This window comes from Ochlerotatus camptorhynchus, unplaced genomic scaffold (genome assembly GCF_037179485.1).
Source record: "Ochlerotatus camptorhynchus isolate MF236.1 unplaced genomic scaffold, CSIRO-AGI_Acam_v1.1 ptg000043l, whole genome shotgun sequence".
NCBI lineage: Eukaryota > Metazoa > Arthropoda > Insecta > Diptera > Culicidae > Ochlerotatus > Ochlerotatus camptorhynchus.
Genome location: NW_027040534.1, coordinates 130,041 through 145,737, shown reverse-complemented (window position 1 = coordinate 145,737; position 15,697 = coordinate 130,041). Strand labels below are relative to the sequence as shown.

General features: G+C 38.8%; 1 protein-coding gene across 2 annotated transcripts in view; it reads left to right on the top strand.

The window, feature by feature from the left end:
- Window positions 1-5,498: 5,498 nt before the first annotated feature.
- The window catches only part of Duox (dual oxidase), a 111,837-nt gene continuing 101,638 nt past the window's right edge, over window positions 5,499-15,697 (top strand). Inside the window, exon 1 of one of the 2 annotated variants that reach the window (XM_065237472.1) lies at window positions 5,499-5,562. The gene's annotated coding sequence lies outside the window, so the exon portion shown is untranslated. Of the gene's footprint in view, window positions 5,689-15,697 lie in introns of both variants that reach the window. The other variant, XM_065237461.1, reaches the window with a different exon arrangement.

The window sequence follows — 15,697 nt, the reverse complement described above, 5'->3', positions numbered from 1 at the left end:
GTCGCAAAGATGTGAATTTGATTTACAATAAAACATTTGACCCAAACATGATCAAACTCCTTACACTTGCTTGATTCAATCTTTTCCGATTCATAGTCGGTACACACTGCGATTAATACACCTCCACCAGACTTTTTGTTGGATAACGTTTTGTTACGATCATCCCTAAACACATTAAAGCGATCTCCGAAAACTTCTCTACTATTTAAGCTGGCATCCCAACTTGTTTCGGTGCCAAAATTGATAGGATAACTAGAAGCGGCTACCTGTTTATAAATTTCATTGACCTTCATCCTGTTAAAATTTTGGCAACAAATTATAAAATCTTTGCTACCGCACTTTCTCTTGCTATTATTGACTTCAGGCAAGTCTGTCGTTTTTACTGTAGAAAATCTATCGATCGACAAATTTAAATTATTAAAACTAATTACCTCCCTCTCACGCGGAGAAGTTTTCAATTCGGCGTAATCATGGCTCAGACTCAATAAGGTGAAGCGGGAATCTGTATACTTTTTAAGCTTTTTTGATTTAATTTATCTTTGAGTGTATATCGGGAAAACACTCTATCACAATTCTAACCCCTTCTATTTTCCTTTCGAACCGCGCACTATTGTCATATTACTTTTTAAAACAAAAGCTAGTTTGAAAAGGTACATAAATTAAAATTAAAATTACAACACGTGATAAAAGTGACCAAAAAAAAGCGACTTGATAAACGACACATCCACGCGCGAGTAAAGCACATTTCGGAGTTTTTTTTTCGTCGCGGAAGCATCCTAGTTTAACCTGCAAAACTATCTTTCCCGGTTATTGTCCAGGGGCAGAACGCCAACACCAAAACGTAAAAAGATACGGAATTTTTTTTCCGAAGCACAGACCGACTAGCACGACGCTACAGCAACAACTATTCAAACTAAATTCTAGGAGTTTTCACAATAATTTACAATATTCAAACACTGATAAATTAATCATGATGAATCTTCATTTCAACAAATGATTATAATTAAAATGAATTTCTTTATGCCTTGGTACAAGCCAAAAAGCACGAGGAAACACAATTTTTTTTGACGTAGGACTACGTCTTTGATTTCTATATGGGGGTACACTTTGTGAAAACTGAAAATAGAACATGTAACAAATTATGAAAGATTTTGAACGTTAATAACTCAACTGCCCCTGGTCCAATTTCAATAATTTTATCACCAATCGATCAGAAATATGGCTACGTATCGATAATAATGCTTCCGAATGTTGATTTTTAACAAGAAACTATTGAAAACTGGTAAATGTCCAGCATTGTCCAAAAGCGTTGAATTAACTAACAAATCCACCAATTACCTACATTAGACTGATGCAAAATTTAACATTTTCGCTCCATAGTGCTTAAACGGTTCCAAATTGGGTCCTAATTAGCATCCCAAAATTTGAACTACTTTAGTAAGAAACTGACTTGGCACAAACCATTTCAAGTTTATATGGAAATTACTATGGGAAAACTTAAGTTTTTGTTCATATCTATCTAAAAATTCACCACATCACTATGCATTTAAATATGATAATTGAGCTTGTTGAAAATCAGCTACAACTTTGTTTAAGACCACTTTTCGATCAAATGTAAGGAACAAAAGTTATTAATGATTCAAGTCACTGATGTCTTATGATTATTCTCATTCAACTGTTCAGCAGACAACATTGGTGTTTCTGGTGCGTAGAATAGAGGACAAAAATCATGGCTACTATGTCACACTGTAGAATACAGTGTTGCCAACAGAACAGCTGCTTGATCATGCCATAAGATTATCAATCTATTAAACAATTAATAACAATTTAATTTGACATTTGGCTGAAAAACGATTTTCGGCAAAGTTGTAGCTTAGAAAATTTCCCCTAAGAATAGTTTTAGAAATTTTCGAAAAAGCAATATGGAAAATGGGTAGAAGACAATGAACAAAACGTTTGGTTTTCCTATAGTAATTTCCATATAAACTTCGAATAGTTTGTGCCAAGTCAGTTTCTTACCAAATGAGTTTAAATTTTGGAAGGCTAATCAGGACCTGATTTGAAACCGTTTGAGTACTGTTTCAAATTTTGCATCAGTCTAACCTACATGCATATGCTGCTTCCCCAGCACAGTCGTCAGAGAGTAGTAAGTAGACGAAACAAGTCGAAGTGGCATTCGCCTTCGATCCTCGGGCGCGTGCGAATAGGGAGGATGGAATTGCGTAATATTTTGTACACTCATCGCCATATTCAGAAACAAACGCAAATTCTTCGAGATAACCACCATCCGTTGTCTGGCTCGCCGTGGCGGTGTCTGACGTATCTCCGGTCTGATTTACGAGGTGTTCTGAAGGTGTTCCTGAAAAATGAGATCCGTGATGCTGTCACCTACACTAAACACGCCAAGCGTAAGTGGCCATGGATGTCCTCTTCAATAAAACGGCCCTTTTCAGGGCTATCAAGCTTACATCAGTAAAGAGTTGGAATAGAATTTATCTGTGCTTGTTTGTCCATATTCAGAACCACAAGCCCCCAACGACCACACAAAATGCTCTCCAGACTTGTAATCTTGTAACCAAACTTGGAAGCAGGGGTGCAAGTGATTTTGATTGATTTCTTAATCAACTTTCTCTTTGAAAAAAATTACTACAAATTTGGTACGCCTACAATACTGGGCCACTCTAAAAGAAATTTAAACTTGCTCCAAAAAGTCCACGATCTTAATTGCTCTAATACCCCGTTAACATTACAGCCTATATCACGTAATATAGGTTGTCTTGCAATGAGCACTCATACATAGGATTTCCAGTGAAAACTAGATGTTGGAGTACTCATTGCAAGACAGCGTATATCACGTTTTATACGCTGTAATGTGAACGGGGTATAAACTATCCAAAATTTAGTATGCCGCTCAAGTTTTTCCGGCAGATAATTAACAAGTCCAAAGAATTTACCCACACAGCAAAAAATTCTGAATTTTGATTGTAATGTAAACATTCATTCAGGTAAACTTGTATTTCATTTCACGCAAACGAGCAACTTGTATGGGCTTTTGGAAACAATATTTGCAAGATTTCATGAAATGTCTCAGAACTTTACACGATTTATAATGTAAGCTTATATGATATGTGACACTCCTTTTACGTGCATCACATTGAACAGAAACTTACACTACTTTTTTTTCGAACTGTGTACAGTTTATTTTCAACAAAGTTCAACAACTACACAGAAATAGGTTCTGAATTTTAACTGTCGCGTAAAATCTTCTCTCGTTTAATTTTGAGCTATAGTTGGCATACATAACGAAATTGCTTATAAGATTGTATACAATATTGCAGATTTACGCGATATTGTGCTTAAATTTTTCATGAAATATCATATAATAAAATTACGCCAAATCTAGCGTAAATGACATGTGCGCTATATATTGCAGAAAATTACGTTATTTTTTCATACGGTGTATATCTTAATGTAGAGAATAGAGGCTTATACCTTTTATTTCGCCGTTGATGGTAAAATGAATGCTTTGTTTCTTAAAACCGTGGCCGCCTTGGCCAGCCAATTGATAATTTCATAATAGCACAAACATCTAACAAACAGTAACTCTCGTGAATGGATCAACTCAGCAGAGGAAAAAAGGCAATGTGTAAGTTTATGCTTTACACATTCTATATTTATTGTGATTTTTCAAAGATTAATAACGGAACTTAATACAGTTCTGAAACCAGAATTAGAATCAAACATTCAATGAGAAATTATCTGGGGAAATGTGCACCATAGCTCCCTATCTCTTTCTTAAATATGACTCTTATGACATTATACCATGTAAAGATAAATGGTTTAGTCATGCATTACATGGAACAGTCTCCAAACTATGTCTGAGGGTCTGTATATTTATCGAAGCACCGTTTAAAGAATTCAAAATGTCCAAAGAAATTGCAACAATTAATAAGAAAATGAAAATGAAGGTTTTTGATACAGCAGAACTAAGCGTTAAAAAAAATGTAAGATCAGCGAATGAAAAAGTATGTTTATGGCTATAGACAAAAAAAAAGTTCTGAATTTTTATTGTCGCGTAACATCTCCTCCCGTTTAATTTTGAGCTATGGTACACATAAACAACGAAATTGTTTACAACATTGCTGATTTATGCGATATCGCGTCTAAATTTACATGAAATATCGTGCAAATTTACGACAAATCTGGCGTTACTAACGATTGCGCTATATATCGCAGAAATTTACATGAATTTTTTATTTGGTGCAGAAGCTATTCCCAAATAATTTCAGCTGATTAAAAGCATCTTTTTAGCTGAAGAAGCGTATTGTAGCCTTAATAAGCTCTTATTCAGCATTCAATGTTTGTTGGGTTGCTTATAGCTTAGTACAGCGGTTCTTTTGTCGATTGTGGGCTACTTTGATAAATTTTATAAGCTTGCACCCTCCAATATTTTATACACATATGGTAAGGTCTTAAATGACCTTAAAATTCCAAAATGGTCATAAAATGCTAAAACTGACTGTCGAACTACATGAAGCCCAAAAAGAGAATGGCATTAACATGGCTATACATACCAACATATCAAAAATAAATGCCAAATAATTTAAACGCTAAAAATGAAAAAAAAAATGAACTAAAACGCCAAATCAGTCCAAAAGTGACCTTAAATGTGTGAACATGGTCTAAGAACACTGAGAGAGTAATCGGAACGGGTACACAGAACAAACACACTGAGACCCGGAACCGAAAGAGACCTTGAGTGCCCACCCCGGGAATTGCCGTTGGCTTAAGACCAGCAGCTTGGGGCTTAGGTTCGTACCCTTCTGGGTCCAAGCGGTTCCGGGGTCATACATACAGTTTCAAGATAAAATGGTAAATAAAATCGACTCCGGGTCAACTCGCAACACTAAAATGACCTCAATACTGCCCTGAAAAAGAGTTTTAAAAAAACCCTAAAAAATGCAAAAGAATGAACAAACATCGCAAAAATGACCGCAAATAAATACCCTGAAATCCTTCAAAATAATACTAATTTAGACCACCGTGCACTGTTGATAGTCCCATATCAAGCAACGCTAGCTAGCTTTATCGAGGTTTGAAAGCACTCTACAAGTGTAAATCATGATCTACAGAACCCTAATAAAACCAAAATTGTTATTTGGGATCGACCATGAAGCTGAATACAGGGTTGTTTCCACTCACTTCGCTATTAAAAATGTTTTTAGAAATTTTGAAATCATTCCCATTTTACCCAACTTCCTACCCGTGGGTCGTGGTAAGTAGTTTCTGGCAGCTCGGTTCACAGTATAAGTGTTGAGAACCGCTGTTGCTGTGCGCTGTCATATTCACATTTCTTCGGCAACACTATGCTCAGACTCAGTATCTTGTACAGCTGAGCTCGTTGCTGTTCTGCGTGAGAGGTAAATGTATTGATCCATCCAACGCTTCTGTGATGGGAGAGCATCTACTACAACTTACCAGGTGAGTCGGCACCGAGCGACAGTCTTCATCCAGGTGTTCGCGAGTTCGGTTGTGCTTTTTATCCATTGTGTTTCTTCAAAGGTTTAGTGGTTATTCGCGAGTCTTCTCTCGCATTGCTCCTATTTTTTTGGGTGGAAAGTAGAGTGCAGGGGGTTGTCGCGCGGTTTCTGTCTCGTTTTGTCCCACGTCGAGCCACGACACACAGCGGTAGAGTGAAGTAGATCTTAGGGGGTCTCCGATTTGGTCGCTTTACGTTTAGTATATTATTTTTTCCTTTACGTTTTGTACCGAAAAGAAATCGCAAGTAACCTCAGTCAGAAGATCGTGAGTGAGAGTATGCGTGATTTCAGTGTTATATTTTGGGGGTTTTCGCACATATTTGCTTCCAGGGGATCGTGTGGTTGCACTACGCGACTTGTAATTCAAGTGAAACTTGTTTTAATTTTCAAGTGACGGGAATTAATTGTACTGAAGCGAAGCAAAAAAGAATTCAAGTGCACGAAAAAAATATCTCTGTGTTCATCAGTGTGGAAAGGAAACGGATCCAAGCGAACCAGAAAAACACACAATCGTAGTCGTTGATCAATTTCGTAATTGTTCGCAACGACTGGCTGACTGTGAGTGACACGTAAAGTTGAAATTGTTTCTTGCCTAGGAGTGTAATGAATTTCAAAGACATGGTCACCTGCTCACTCATTAACCCACAATATCAGTGAATGGAAACGCTCGAGCATAATTAAGCAAATTAAGCCCGCAAATACAACGGTGCACGGTGGGCGCACACATATACCTACATTTAATCAAATTAATCAAGAGCCATCCGAGAAGCCAATCATCACCGCAGCTCGCCAATAGCAAGTACATAGATTCAGGCCCAAGCACGGTGGCACAAACAGAAACAGCAGCAGCAGCACCAGCAGTAATTCATATTAGCTCTCGAGTGTTTTAGAGGCCAAAGCTACGAATGCACCATAAAGTACAAAACATCTTTGGATCTCTTGCTGTTTGCTCTTCTCTGGTCCGTCGCTGTGAATAGACTTGGGGAGTGCAATCTATTTTTTATGAGTCTTGACGTAAGTATTGTTTCTTTTTTCTATGTTTTTTTTTAGTTTAGAACTTTAAAACATTTCTCGATAGATCTTTGTTTATTTTAAACTGATAAAAAAAATTCGTTAACGGCGCCGGTGGTGTAGTGGTAAGCGTGATTACCTCTCACCCCAACAGGCCTGGGTTCAATCCCAGTCGGCGCCGCCGGGATGTTCTGAGGCATAACATCTCTGATCACGCCTTCCTTCGGATGGGAAGTAAAGCCGTTGGTCCCCGGTTCATGAGTTGATGGGTCGATAGGTAGGGTCCAGGTGTGGGAGCTGCCTTCCTGGCACGTCGGTAGCATTGGTGCTCAGCACGGAAAACAAGATCGACGGAAAAAACAAACCAAAGGAAAAAAAAAAAAAAAAAAAAAAAATTCGTTATTTTCACCCAGTTCTTGATTTTACCAATACTCAGAATTAAAACATAATAATCGCATAGTTTTGTCTGATGTGATTATAAACTGTTTTTGGCAGAAAAAGTAATAATCTGGTTCCTTTCTGTGATTTTTGGTACAAATTGACACGATGTAAGTAAAATTTGGAATTAGCTAACACTCAATTAGCAGCACTCACCACCAGCGAGCTGCCTTTGATCGTATGTGGCTGTTGGATAATGTGCGTTAGATTGTATGAAGATATTTACTTTTCATTAAATATATCGATAATTGTGCACTTTTTTCGTTATATTATTTCTACATTTTTACATTTCTATCTGAAGATCTCCATTCAGTAAAACTGGTTTATCCACCACTGGCGGGAGGACATCTATCGTACTTGATGGTGGAAAGCAATGCCCAATTAAGCTTGACAAAAATTCGCACAGTCGATTAGCATGAAAACGGTGTTTAGTTTTTGCAGTTTTAATTTTCAGTGCCTTTCACATTGTATATGAAACATGTGGGCTACTGGATTTTCGAAGATTCGATTCGTTGAAACTGGTTTTACGAGGCTCTCAAAACCTGATTTTAGTACCCGTAGTGTTATTCGTTAGTACTACAGTATCAGACAAAATACCGTAAATCGGGAGAAAATTGATCACTGGGGGTAAAATTGATCATTACGTCTTGTGTTTTAATTGCCATTAAAAGCAGCATGCACTGTATTAATGATAATTTTGTCCTTTTCACTTCGCACAAGGGATTTAGCATTTGATTGATAATCAGGGTAGGGGTAAGAGGGGCATAGTGAACAGGTGGGGCATAGTGAGCATCCCATACCCCAGCTTGGTCTTCCGGCCGTTCGGAACAAATTGGTTGGTGGTAGGATCAATGTCATAATGACGTTGAACCTACTACCAGTTGATTTGTTTCATGCAGCTGGAGATCCAGAGCCAAAGAACGGAATGCCCACTTTGCCCCTCCTGCCCCTACCCAAATTTAATAAGCAAATGCGTAAAGTGACCCCGTTGGTTTCGTACCAGGACAACATTTGAATAGTGGCACGAAGCTAGATCCGGTCAGAAGATCGTAGAGCCCTCGTGTTGCTTCTACAGAGGAAGCAGACGCTTCTGTAGACACTCCTTGAGGTAGATCTCCCCGTTTACAGTCCCGGTTGTCACGAACGGCGCACTCCGTTTGCAACATGAGCAGATCGCTTGCCAAATCATGTATTTCTTGGAAAACTTTGAAAGTTTCTGCTTCCTTACTTCCTCCGGAACATAAAACATGTGCCGGGTGGTGAAGAACAGTAGCCCCGGAGGTCCGGCTTGACGTAAGTCTCATCATCCATGATGAGACAATGAGGCTTCGTCAGCATCTGGGTATACAGCTTCCGGGCCCGTGACATTCCTACCGTATTTTGCCGTTCGTCACGATTTGGAGCCTTCTGCACTTTGTACGTATGCAGTCCCTCCCGGTTCTTGGCTCTCTGAACGAAAGACTTGGACAGATTCAACTTATTGGCCACATCCCTGATCGAAACATTGGGATTCCGCTTAAACGCATTCACGACACGCTTGTGATCCTGATCACTAATATAACATCCATTCTGAACGCATTTTTCCTTCCGTTCGATGCTCAGAGTTTCGTAGTAACGTTTAATCACACGACTCACCGTTGACTGCACGATTCCGAGTTGTTTTCCGATGTCCCGATGAGAGAGTTGAGGATTTTCCATGTGCTTGCGCAAAATCATTTCGCGACGTTGCTTTTTGGGTGACTCGGGTGACAACTTTCGAAAAACTGACTGACTGTATTTTTATCAGCGTAAACAATACATTGTAAACTACTTTTACCCAAATTTCCAAGAGAAAATGCCCAATAGGTAATTTTTTACAGCTTTTTTTCCGTGATGCAATTTGATGTGGAACACCCTCTATCCCGAAGATTAGCATTGATTAGCAAAAATATTCTTAATGGACTTTCCAACATTAGCGGCGCCAGTGGTAAGCGTTATTTCCTCTCACCCCAGCAGGCCTGGGTTCAATCCCAGTCGGCGCCGCCGGGATGTTCTGATACATAAAACATCTCTGATCACGTCTTCCTTCGGAAGGGAAGTAAAGCCGTTGGTCCCGTGTTCATGAGTTGGGTAGGGTCCAGGTGTGGGAGGCACCCTGGCGTCGGTAGCATTGGTGCTCAGCACGGAAAACAAGACCGACGGAAAAGTAGTGTAGTGGTAAGCGTGACTGCTTTCTCACCCCAATGGGTCTGGGTTCAATCCAAGCCGAGGTCGGTGGGATTTTTCTGAGGCATAAAAATCTCTGGTCACGTCTTACTTCGGAAGGGAAGTAAAGCCGTTGGTCCCGGCCCATGTACTATGAATGGGTGCGATATCTCCTACGCATTCGATTGCCGTCAATGGATGGCAATCGATGTCCGTCGGTGATTGGCACTAGATTGCGGAACAGAGACTGACATTAAATAAAGGAAAGAAGAAGCAAACACTTTCCAACATTGCCAACTTACAATACATCAAATGTCTGATACAAGCTAGCATTTAACGATATAAACACTTTTTAAAAAATTAAATATTTTGAACACACAAACATTTTTCAAACTATAGGACACTGGTAATTTTTGTGATCAGAGATTTAAAAAAAAATCGATTTTCAAATTAAATTCAGCAATGAAAATGGTTTTTCGCAGCAAATATCTTTTCCTTGAAACATGATCATTTTTACGCCTGGCTACGACCTGGCTACTTGGTTGTTAATAATTACCATTTTGATTTTTTGAATTTGAATTTCAAATGTCTTAAAATTAATATATGTCTTCAAATCTGGCATCCCTGCGTATTTTTTTTTCCTTTGGTTTGTTTTTTCCGTCGAGCTTGTTTTCCGTGCTGAGCACCAATGCTACCGACGTGTCAGGAAGGCAGCTCCCACACCTGGACCCTACCTATCGACCCATCAACTCATGAACCGGGGACCAACGGCTTTACTTCCCATCCGAAGGAAGGCGTGATCAGAGATGTTATGCCTCAGAACATCCCGGCGGCGCCGACTGGGATTGAACCCAGGCCTGCTGGGGTGAGAGGTAATCACGCTTACCACTACACCACCGGCGCCGTTGCATCCCTGCGTATGATGTAAACATTTGTGCATTTAAACTTGTAATGCCATTCACGCTAGCTAAGAACTTTCCAGAAATATTGCATGCAAAAATGATCGATTTTATTCAACATTTGAAACATTTCATGACTCAAAATAAAAAAAAATATGATTCTTGTCGCTCCATTTATCTGTCCATACTTAACTGAAATTCACGCTTCTTTTTCACTGTGTAATAACAGGAGATGCTACCGAGTATTCAAATAAGATAATAGGCCTAGAACAAGAAAAATATCTGATCTTCAAGCTAGTTGATTACCAATAGACATTGAAAATTAATCTTTACATGGACTCAAGATATTCAGTACTTTTGCGTGGTCATTAGTAAGTGTAGTTGTTGGAAGTTACCGAGCATTGGGGAGCATGGGGTTGTGATCAACCTTACAAACTTGACCCACCCTAATATACAGTATATATTATACTGCTAAAAATAATCGCAGTGATGATTCACTTTCGCTGATAGTTACGCCAATTGTCTCAATTTACCCCACATTTCAGCTTGCCCGGTGTACTTAACACAATTGAGAGCGAGTTCAAGTGGCGTGAAATCGATTTCTCCTTAAAATTAATTAATATAGGCTATCATCATAGGAGCACCCATGCGTCAAATTTGAAAGTGCCTAATTTTTTGAAATAAAAAATATGAATTTCTTAAAGGCCACCCTCAAGTTAGATTCAATATCCCAAAATATGAGTTTATGCAAACAATGGTAAAAATAAATGAAGGTTTAGAGGTCGGCTTAATGGATTGAAGTTTGCATCGAGATTTCGATGAATTACTATGGGAAATTATTGAGTTTGACTGACATTACTCTAATTTTGGTGGTAGTCTGTTATTGTTGCGATGAAATTGGTGCTGTTGTCTTGCACATTTTCATCTGTCAATCTACCCTATTTTGTATTTTTTAGCATTTGTATCTTTCTTGATATGCTGTAAAATTGATCTGATTTTTGGTCATTGTAATAGAAACAACGTGTACAATTTTCAACATATGGGCCAGTAGAACGAAAGTTGGGGCGATATAAGTGGTTTTTAAAATTATTTCATTGTAATCCCCATACACATTTCAAACCATTTGCGCAACATCGTAGCCTTAATCAATCTTTACCCTGTTTTGCACAAGTTCAATATTATGGGGTTATGAATCGATCTGGAGCGTGACATATAAGAAATTTAACACTTTATTTCAAAATGAAGCACCCTAATAAAACGTTTATGACATCTGATATGCGTGATTGACTCTCACCCCAAAAATCCTGGGTTCAATCACAGTCGGCGCCGCCAGGATTTTCTTAGGCATAAAATCTCTGATCAGAAGGAAAGGAAGTAAAGCCGTTGATCCCCGGTTCATGAGTTGATGGGTGTTGCTTAGGATCAATAGCTGTCTGAACGCCGTATAATGTTTCAAAACTCATGAAAAAGTTATTAATTTTAATTATTCAAGAATCTTTTATTCTTCGATTATGGTTTGGTTTCAAATCATAAATCCGTACCCGTTTTATTCATCATCTGATAAATACAGTGCAAGCACTTGTGATGTCCACTTTACATAAAACGACAAAGTTCAATGTAAGTGTTCGTCTCACAAGAATTGGAACTAAACACCACTTCATGAATGACTTCCACTTCCACGATAACTGTCTTGATCATAAAGTAAGAAAATCTTAATCAAACCAAACGACATAAAGAGCCTCCGCCTGTTTGTATGGCCGTCTGCCGAAGTTTTCTGCTGTAGACGGCGAAGAATATGATGAAACAATTCAGTAATATTGTGTTGGAGCCATCCTCATTGCCAACCCAAACCATCAGCGGGCTAATATTGGTCGTGGTCGTATAACATTGCGGATCTTCAGCGCGAGACCTCTACGCGATTTACAATTACCAGCTGCACTGGCAGTAATAACACCAACAACAGCAATGCTGAGAGCATGGGGAAATTGAGGTTCGTGGTTTGTCCGATGGACAGTGGAAAAAGCCACATTGCCCACCAAGTCGTTTGAAGAATCGGAGAATCGGAGAGCGAGAGAAGCTGTGGTGCCCTCGTGGAGACTTAGATACGCGAGAAACGAGGAACCGTCGCATTTGCTTGCACACATGTACGCTGTACCTGTGCATGGTGGGTTTTCATCTACATTGGCATACCTGCAGGTAACAGGTTGCTATCTGATGAGGTTTTATTTATTTTAAAACAGATGATCCTTTCTGCACAAATATGGAAGGTGAGATTTTTTTCGTATGCATCTGAAGTTCATTGGCTTTTTGAAGATGCGACTTGTATTATGTACCGCTACGATTTTTGGCGATAAATACTGCCGGAATGCCCGCAGGCAGCAGTGGCAGTAGTTGCGTTTGCACAGTGAAGAAACTGGACGACTCTTGCGTCCTCGAGTTCTTCCGCAATTAAACATGATGTGACGTTGATGAGGTGCTGGAGGCGTAGACTGACGGACGCCTTGCCATGTAGATGGCTATAATTTATAACCGCTCAGTGCAGGTTGACTTTCGAATTGTTGAAATTTATTGATCGTATATGATACATGCAGTTTCACAATGAAACGGAATTATGATTTTACACATTCCATCTGGAAACAATGTCTTTAAAATGTGGAATGACATTTAAGACGTATGGACAGTGCCAATAGGCACATTAGAGTGCGTCAGTTTGGTTTGAGGTCAAAGTATCGCTTGGGTAGGCGAGGAATTTTTTTTCCTCAGTTCAGGACTTAAAACTACTACGTCCAATAATTGGATCTATTGTAGTAAGCGAGGGCTTAGTGGAGATTGGCTTTCAGCTACCGATGGTATGATGGGGGATTTGTGACAATGAACTAAAATTCATTAACTTCGAAAAAGGGGAAACTATTCACCCTTATCGCGCCGAAAAGCCAACCGGACATGAACACCCTCCAATCCTGGACACAATGCGTCGGCATATAGTCAGACTCACGGAACAGTCTACAACTGGCGACCGACGCTTTCTGAAGGCACGTCTACGGGACCCAAAAATTATGGACATTGTGCGGTCCTATCTTTCGTTCCTGCATGACCAGCCACCTGCCCCCTGTATTCGCGGAAACAGCAAAATCAGCGCAGCTTTAATGCTAGCAGCTGAGGGCCTACCAACAGACATCAATTTTCTACAGGAAATTTTCTTGCACGTGCACGAAGAACTTGGAATTTCACGAAATGACGCCTTAGAAGACCTGAAGTCATACCGAGCGTTCTTATCCAGCGAACGTACACAACGACTGCAGCAAATTAGGGAGGCCGCACGGAAATTCTACAGCACTCAAAATTGTCATTAACATTGACGAACTCTACGGAAGGAATGAAAGACGACTCTCTCCTCGCAGAAGAAAACTATAATGTAAGTAGAACTAGTCTTCCAGAAATCCTTTCGCCTTCTCATCAGAATGCGACTGAGATTCTGGTAAATAATAATAAAGAAAATATTTTGTCAACCGACGCACTTCCAACAATTTCTTCACATAAACAGAATGCAACTGAAATCTTAGTTTACTGTAAATATTTTAATCGCATGAAAAGCCCAGCAAAAATGAAGCAAATATATAAAAATTTATTATGCTCATCCTTTTTGGTAATTCTGGCAACTGAAACAAGCTGGGATGCAAGCGTTCGAAGTGAAGAAATCTTTGGAAGTGCATTTAATGTATTCAGAGACGACAGGAATTTTCGTGCGTCTCAGAAGAAGTCAGGCGGCGGAGTCGTCATAGCTCTTTCGGCCAATTTTAACTCAGAAATGTTGGGTGAAATCTCACACAGCAGGTGAAACACACGTGTTCGATTCAGTGTATTTTCCACCCGACCATGCTCATAAAAACACTTATGAAACATTCTTCCAAAATGCTGAACAAATTATATATCATTGGTATCTGTGAGGATTTTAGGAAGGATTACAATCTGCTGCCGCAGAAATATCAAGTAGGGGAAAAGGATGTAATGTCGGCCTAAATGCCCCTTATTTGGGCCCATACATATATTCAGCAATTCACTAAATTTGCAAGAGCGACCAAAAATATCCATTAGTACCGTCCCAATGACGCGTTCATCTAGATAAAATTGATTAATAGCAGATTTTTAGCGATGGGCCCATTCTTAGATCCATAGGTCAACATAAGAGCCCTATGTCATATATTTTCTTAATGGAAACATAAATTCGTTTCACCTGCGCACGCTACGGTATGCTCGTGTTTTGTCTTTAATGTTGCCCCATGCTCCCGTATATGCATTATTTTTATGTAAACACCTTTAATAATCTATTTAATCAGTAAATAATCTATTTAATCAGTAAAAATCAGTAGAATTTATCAATTATGATTTCATAGTCAATAGATGACCGTTGGGAAGCAATAGGAAATGTTATAGATTAATATGGGGTCAAATAAGTCCCATAGAGTAAAATGGGGCAAAAGTTCAACCTTATTTAAAAAAAAAAAAAAAAATCTCAAAACTCCAAGCATTTGGAACCGAACGAATTCCATACAACTTTCTGTTGCAGAACTGTGATGAGTTTTCAGTAGCTAGAACGATTATTATAACGCCCCACCGGTTCGTTTCAGCAAAAGGGCAAAAGTTCGCAGGTTAACGGCAGTTTTTCAGAAGTTTTGCCACTAAAAATCATTAAATACCCGATGGAATAAATTTGAAGGATATAAATAAACCACATGTTTATGATATTGTCAGAACTTGGCGATCAACGCAATCCACTCAAAAATAGGGTTTTTCCTCAATAAATGCAATAAGTTCGCAATTTTTTCAAATTTTTTTCACATTCTACTCCATTTATGATTGATTAGAGTAAATAACTGATTTTTAGACATTTGTGAATGATTACATGGGTTTGGGACACGACTCGAACTTTTGCTCCTCTTTAGACAACTCCAGCTTCCTGATGACATATCAAAAGTCTAATACTCCTAAAATCATCTTCAAGCAATCATCGCTCTTATGTTTGCCTAACGAAGAAATCCCCTTATATCTTTTGACAAATTTCTATTACTGAGTATTCATAAAAATGTATAAGTCAACTAATAAGCAAATGCCTTGCAAAAAGTTAATAAAGATCATGTGTCAAATGAAACACATACCGTTTATGCATTCTAACAGGACCTATGAGGTTTGTCTTATGGAATGTATGAGGCTGATGTCTTGGCAAGAATTTATAAGTGAAAGACATGAATAAAATAATGAATTTTCGTTACGTATGCCAGCAGTGATGCAAGCTCCTGGTCGCGTTCGGTTGTAAATTAAAAATTTTGGAACTCAAACTCACCACAGCTTGGTGATAATCGTAGCTGGTGAGTTTTGTTGGCTTGATATTTTGAGCAACAATATCACAACTTGTAATATCATTCACTGCTGATGTTTGTTTCTTGATATTTTTCCAAGATAATCAAGCGTGATCATCGGAGAGATTGAGATTTGATTTTTTTTATATTTTCTCAACACTAAATACAATATGATCTGATCAAAAATCATGTTCAGACTAGACTTTAGTGGGTGGGGGAGGAGTTTCATAAAAGTCTACTGTATTCTACGTGGAGGAAGAAGGGTTAA